The 7,366-nt window shown below is 30.7% G+C and overlaps 1 pseudogene; it reads left to right on the top strand.

Annotated features, from left to right (window-relative positions):
- The first annotated feature begins 3,562 nt into the window (after positions 1–3,562).
- Positions 3,563–3,678, top strand: LOC145277195 (U2 spliceosomal RNA; annotated as a pseudogene).
- Positions 3,679–7,366: the final 3,688 nt, after the last annotated feature.

The following is a 7,366-nucleotide window of genomic DNA, read 5'->3' as shown; positions in this document are numbered from 1 at the left end:
ACATCTATTGCTTAATAACATCTGTTGTTAATAACATCTAATGCTTAATAACATCCATTGCTTAATAACGTCTGTTGCTTAATAACATCTGGTGCTTAATAACATCTATTGCTTAATAACATTATTGCTTAATAACATCTATTGCTTAATAACATCTGTTGTTAATAACATCTAATGCTTAATAACATCCATTGCTTTATAACGTCTGTTGCTTAATAACATCTGGTGCTTAATAACATCTATTGCGTAATAACATTATTGCTTAATAACATCTATTGCTTAATAACATCTATTGCTTTATAACATCCGTTGCTTAATAACATCCGTTGCTTAATAACATCTATTGCTTAATAACATCTATTGTGTAATAACATCTGTTGCTTAATAACATCTGTTGCTTAATAACATCTGTTGCTTAATAACATCTATTGCTTAATAACATCTATTGCTTAATAACATCTATGGCTTAATAACATCTGTTGTTAAAACATCTATTGCTTAATAACATCTGTTGCTTAATAACATCTATTGCTTAATAACATCTATTGCTTCATAACATCTATTGCTTAATAACATCTATTGCTTAATAACATATGTTGCTTAATAACATCTACTGCTTAATAACATCTATTGCTTCATAACATCTATTGCTTAATAACATCTATTGCTTAATAACATCTGTTGCTTAATAACATCTATTGCTTAATAACATCTACTGCTTAATAACATCTATTGCTTAATAACATCTGTTGCTTAATAACATCTACTGCTTAATAACATCTATTGCTTCATAACATCTATTGCTTAATAACATCTATTGCTTAATAACATCTATTGCTTCATAACATCTATTGCTTAATAACATCTATTGCTTAATAACATCTGTTGCTTAATAACATCTATTGCTTCATAACATCTATTGCTTAATAACATCTGTTGCTTAATAACATCTGTTGCGTAATAACATCTATTGCTTAATAACATCTAATGCTTAATGACATCTGTTGCTTAATAACATCTATTGCTTAATAACATCTATTGCTTAATAACATCTATTGCTTAATAACATCTGTTGCTTAATAACATATCTTGCTTAATAACATCTATTGCTTATGCCCCAATTGAAACGAATGGCTCTCGCTTTTTGGAAGCACTTTACTTCAAGCCTCTGGGGTTGACCTTTATTGTTGACCTGAAATGGTCAAGAATGAAGGTTTAGATCAAAATTATGACGAATTCGCTAGAAAAATAGTTGGATCATTCTACCGCACCCTCACTTCGGACGCAAATCTTCAACCTGTACAAGAACCAAATACATCCTAAACTGGAGTACTATTGAAACATTAAGGGAGTAGCTGCTCAGAGCATCTTTTCCTGTATTGACCGGGTTCAAAACCAAATTCGAAACCAAGTAGGTGATGTCCTTTCTTCTCCTTGCAACCGCTTTCTCACAGAAGAGATGATGCAAGTCTCTGTTCGATCGTAATTTTCATGGCAAATGCTTACTTGAACTTCAATTCATGCTCTCTACAAAACATTCACAACAAACACTAGTCTAACTACAACCAGTGTCAACCTTTATTTATGCCTAAATCTAAAGCAAATTTCATGGATAAAGTTTCTTTCCCAGAACTACCTACATGTGAAACTCTGTACTGCAGGTCTGTTTTACAGCTCAATGCAACATGGTCGTTTTCAAGTTCAATGTAATCAAATACTTCCACATAATTTCCATAATTACCGATTATTAAGCTGTAGTCAATTCTGACACCTATGATGTAGCTAAGACAGATATTTGAGTTAACGACAAAAAACTCGACTTGTTAATATAAACTGACGTTCATTGGTTGATATACTTAAAGTAGGGTTGTGTGCAAATCGTATGCAAACGCAGAAATCATTTACAATAGTCAGATCATCATCATCATCATCATCATCATCATCATCATCATGTATAAATCCGAAGATTCTATTGTCGGCATTGGTTTCCCCGCAGATTTATACCGGAATTCTTTATAGAAAGACATCGGGTACTTACAGGAAGGAACAATGTGAAGGTAGCCAACACCCTAAATGAAAGTGATTTTGTGGGACGAGCTGGATTCGAACTTGGAACACCAGGTTTGCAGAAATAATTTTCCATTGAAATGCCACATTGTATATAAGAAAATAATTAAAAATGTTAAATGGAAAATCATGAATAATGTTCCAATTTCAATTGAGTAAAAACAAACAAAAAAATAAACAACCAAAACAAACAACAAAAATAAACAACAAAAACAAACAACAAAAACAAACAACAAAACAAACAACAAAAACAAACAACAAAAACAAACAACAAAAATAAACAACAAAAATAAACAACAAAAACAAACAACAAAAACAAACAACAAAAACAAACAACAAAAATAAACAAAAAAAATAAACTACAAACATAAACAACAAAAATAAACAACAAAAATAAACAACAAAAACAAACAACAAAAATAAACAACAAAAACAAACAACAAAAATAAACAACAAAAACAAACAACACAAGCAAACAACAAAAATAAACAACAAAACAAACGACAAAAACAAACAACAAAAATAAACAACAAAAATAAACAACAAAAACAAACAAAAAAATAAAAAACAAAAACAAACAACAAAAACAAACAACAAGAATAAACAAAAATAAACAACAAAAAACAACAAAAATAAACAACAAAACAAACAACAAAAACAAACAACAAAAATAGACAACAAAAACAAACAACAAAAATACACAACAAAAACCAACAACAAAAATAGACAACAAAAATAGACACAAAAAACAACAAACCAAAGAATTTATTCTAATCAAAAATAAAAACAAAAAGAAATAAACAAACAACAATAAAAAACAAACAACAATAAGTACATTAAAAACACACATACACACAAAAAACAAAAAAAAAACAACAAAAAAAACAAAACAAAAGAAGACAAACAAACAAACAAACAAGCAAAGCGAAATAAGATGAAACTATTGTTACGTTCTATATAACAATCTATGTGTAATTCAATCTATTCTTTTACTTTACGCAATAATACATTAAAATATTTGATTCACAAATTCCTGTCAGCTTCATGTGAACAGCAAACTTATGACAACAAATCTTTTACAAAATTTTCGAAAGTCACACTAATAATTTTAATGTTTTGGTCGACCGTCTAAATATATACGATTTTATTGTCTTTACTAGTTTGCTCGAACTTTTTCTTAAGGAATTATTTACATTATTTATAAACCATGTATGCTGAAACGTTTCGACTGCGTTATTATTGTTGTCATCATCATCATCATCATCATCATCATCATCATATTATTATTATTATTATTATTATTATTATTATTATTATTATTATTATTATTATTATTATTATTATTTATTACGCTTATCGCTCCGTCCGTTATCATCATGTGCATCCCTAAAAAAGGAAAGTGGAATATTCCAAAAAGTTGGAATATTCCAAAATAAACCTTGAAATATTTAAAAAAAATTGGTGTCGCTGTTGAGGCAAAGCTAATAAAAATGATTTATCTTTCTTGGCCCTTTGGCTAAGATCAAAGTGTAGTATCTGTTCTTCATATGCTACATTTCAATTACTTCTCTCTCAGTGGAAGAGAAATCCTTTACGGCTAAGCCAATTTTTTCTCCACGTTAAAAAAACGACCCTGGTGTCTTAAACCGTCCCGTGGGGAGGCATTGTGAATAGGTACTATGTTTTAATATTAAAATATTAAAAAAGTAACTGGAAAAAGTTATTTCTGATTTAATTACAAAATGCGCTGGAAGTGTTACTCATGATTAATTATAAAATGCTCTGGAAAATGTCCGTTCTGATTATTTTTTTTTGTTTACTTGCCTCCCCACAAGGCCGGAATTGGACATGATGTCGGTTAAAAATTTAGGGGAAACCAGCTCCCCAAAAGGGGCTCTCTGGTCAATAACAAAAATAAGAATTGTATCAGTAATGGAGGATTTCTACTCCATTAACCAAGACCAAAAAATAGGAGGATTTAAGTCACTGGAATGCTGAAACTGATAGTACACTCAGACATTCATGTTGAAGCAATGGTTACCTAATCTCTAACCGTGTTAATGTTTTTATGTATTACTTTCGAAAAGCTGCTGAAACAGTTTATGATTTAAACATTACTTTATTTCAAGTATATTTTAAGCAGTGGGTTACGGGATATGAAGTTAGTCCCGGAAATTACTCAAACTGTTGACAACTTAAACATTACTTTATTTCATGTATATTTTTAACAGTGGGGTGGGGGATATTAAATCAGTCCCGAAAATGGGTGAACCCGTTTACGCATTACACATTGCTTTATTTAATGTATATTTTTAACAGTAGGATGGGAAATATGAAGTCGGTTCCGGAAATGGCTGAAACCATTTACGCCTTGGACATTACTTTATTTAATGTATATTTTTAACAGTAGGATGGGAGATAAGAAGTTGGTCCCGGAAATGGCTGAAAAAGTTTACGATTTATACATTACTTTATTTCATGTATATTTTACACAGTGGGATGGGGATTATAAGTCAGTTCCAGAAATGGCTGAAACAGTTTACTATTTAGACATTACATTATTTCATGTATATTTTTAGCAGTGGGTTTGGGATATAAAGTCGGTCCCGAAAATGGCTGAAACAATTTACTATTTAGACATTACATTATTTCATGTATATTTTTAGCAGTGGTTTGGGGATATAAAGTCAGTTCCATAAATGGCTGAAACAGTTTATTATTTAGACATTACATTATTTCATGTATATTTTTAGCAGTGGGTTTGGGATATAAAGTCAGTCCCGGGAATGGCTGAAACAGTTTACGATTAAAACATTACTTTATTTAATGTATATTTTCAACAGTGGGGTGGCGAACATGAAGTTACTCCAGGGATTGAATGAGATGTGCAAATATATACTATCGGAAAGCGTCACCCAGTATTGAATGAGATAGGTGGAAAACATATAGGAGCAAAATACCCAACGTCACCCAGTATTGAATGAGATAGGTGGAAAAGTTTGCCTATGAGTATATATATATATATATAAGTTTTTTTTTTTTTTATAAAAAATCGCTTAAGCGCAATTTTTGAGTACCTTATTAAATGAAACGGAAAGAAAAATTAAAATAAATATTAAGATATGATTTGCATATTTTAAGTGACAGTTTAAATAAACGGGAAGGGAGAATAAAGAACGAAGAAAAAAACAGACCGAATTTACAATTGGTAGAACGTATGGGTAGGGGTGGCAGAGAAAGTTCAGACGGACAGCCTGCAACTATATCGATCAAAGGTGAACAAGGCGAAAAGAAGTTTATAAGCAAGGGGGAGAGAGTAGAAAGCGTAAGTGGAATGGATGGGGTATTGTCTATAAAGATTGGGGTTAGCGTTAAGATTTTAAATTTGCTCTATCTAGTATATTGAGCAATTTTATTTGGTTGGGTTTGTCTTACATTACAATACTACCTGCCAAAAATATTTTGTAAGACTTGAAGCCACAAGATTCATTAATCTTTGATCTAATTCATCTCATTGTATGTATATATATATATATATATATATATATATATATATATATATATATATATACTCATAGGCAAAAAAAAAAAAATGGGCCAAGAGTGAAAGAAGGAAGAAATCGATTTTTCAATATTTTTCCATGAATTTTTGGTAATTTTAACTGAAATTTTCTATTTTGCAGACCATTATTATTATTATAGCATATAATAATAATTGAAAAAATGAATCCCAAAAATCTATATGAGGATATAAAAAACCGAATTGCAGTCCAACATGACTTACAAGTAGATTTTTGATATTTTAAGAAAAGAAAAAGTGAACACATCTTTTTCTGTTGTGAAGCGAATTGCTCAAAGGTTCGAAGTCTAATGATTGGTAAAAGGGAAATCTGGATCTGGTCGCCCTAGAGCATTCACTTGAAGGACGACCACAGGCTTAAATTATCTGTTTTGAAGGATTGAAAGAAAACTTATGTTGAACATAGCAAAGAATTCAAAACAGGGGCTGGGAATTCTCTTTCTAGATATACAATCTCTAGACGAATGAAAGAAATGGGATTTTCTTTTAAAAGGTGTGCAAAGAAGCCATTTGTATCTAAGAAGAACATCAATGATAGAAAGAGATTTTTCTCGTATTATGGCAAGTAAGATACAGACTGGTTCAGGAATGTTTTCTGGTCAGATGAATCAAGATTTTGTCTTATTATTGATGCTCCCGATTCTCGCGAATAGTGCAATCGAAGAACTGGAGAAAGATTTTCACCAAGTTGCATAAAAACGACAGTTAAACATGGGAATTGTGGGATAATGATATGGGGATCTTTTACTGCAGCAGGAGTTGGGGAACTTATTAGATGTGAGAAGTCAATCAATGCAAAGGAATACATTCGAATATTAGAAACAGGACTGTTACCAAGCATCCAGAAGCTGGGAATATCCCAGAACATTATCTTTCAACATGATAATGCCCTGCACACACACTGCTAAAGTCACAAAAAATGGTTTTCTGATAATTCAATTAATGTGATATTTTGGGCAGCTCAAAGCACCGATTTAAACCCAATCGAGAATATTTCGTCCATAATATCTCGTGCATTGGATGGAAGAACTTTTTCGAACAATGACAAACTTTAGGAAGCTGTGTAAAGCGAATGGAATTGCATCTCCTCTTCACAGTATTCCACTTTGGTTGTGAGCATGTCAAAAAGGATTGACCTTTTAAAGAAATCAAAAGGGAATGCAATTCAATCTTAAGCATTTATTAAATCAAATGTCTTGTTCTGTGTTATTAGTCTCGTTTAAGTTTCCTTGTTTAATTGTTCTTTGTTCAATATAGCATTTAGTGTGATAAAATGTATAAAATTTGTTTTGCCCATTTTTTTGCTCACGCGTGTATATATATATATATATATATATATATATATATATATATATATATATATATATATACCACGCCACTCGGCGTTTCCTGTTGTAGAATACGATCAAATATATTCTAATTCATACAGATTTCGGGTTTATTATCACGTAGCAAATACTCTATTGATTATTATATTGTATTCAATATAGAGTAATGATTTCACAAGTTTAAAAAATATTACGTTTTTTTCAGGTTACGATGTGGATACGGGGTTCTACTGTATTGCGCATGCGTAGAAATGTACTTTAGTTGACTTAGGCCTGCCAATTCTAAATTCTTCAATATTGACCTCTTACCAGCTATTTTACCGGCTAAAACAAAATCGATTTTTTTTCACAGATCTTAATCGTATATATATCAAGTTTCAAGTCTTTAGAT

Source organism: Euprymna scolopes, chromosome 5 (genome assembly GCF_053919585.1).
Source record: "Euprymna scolopes isolate OS-2025 chromosome 5, ASM5391958v1, whole genome shotgun sequence".
NCBI lineage: Eukaryota > Metazoa > Mollusca > Cephalopoda > Sepiida > Sepiolidae > Euprymna > Euprymna scolopes.
This window is presented reverse-complemented; position numbering and strand designations above follow the sequence as displayed.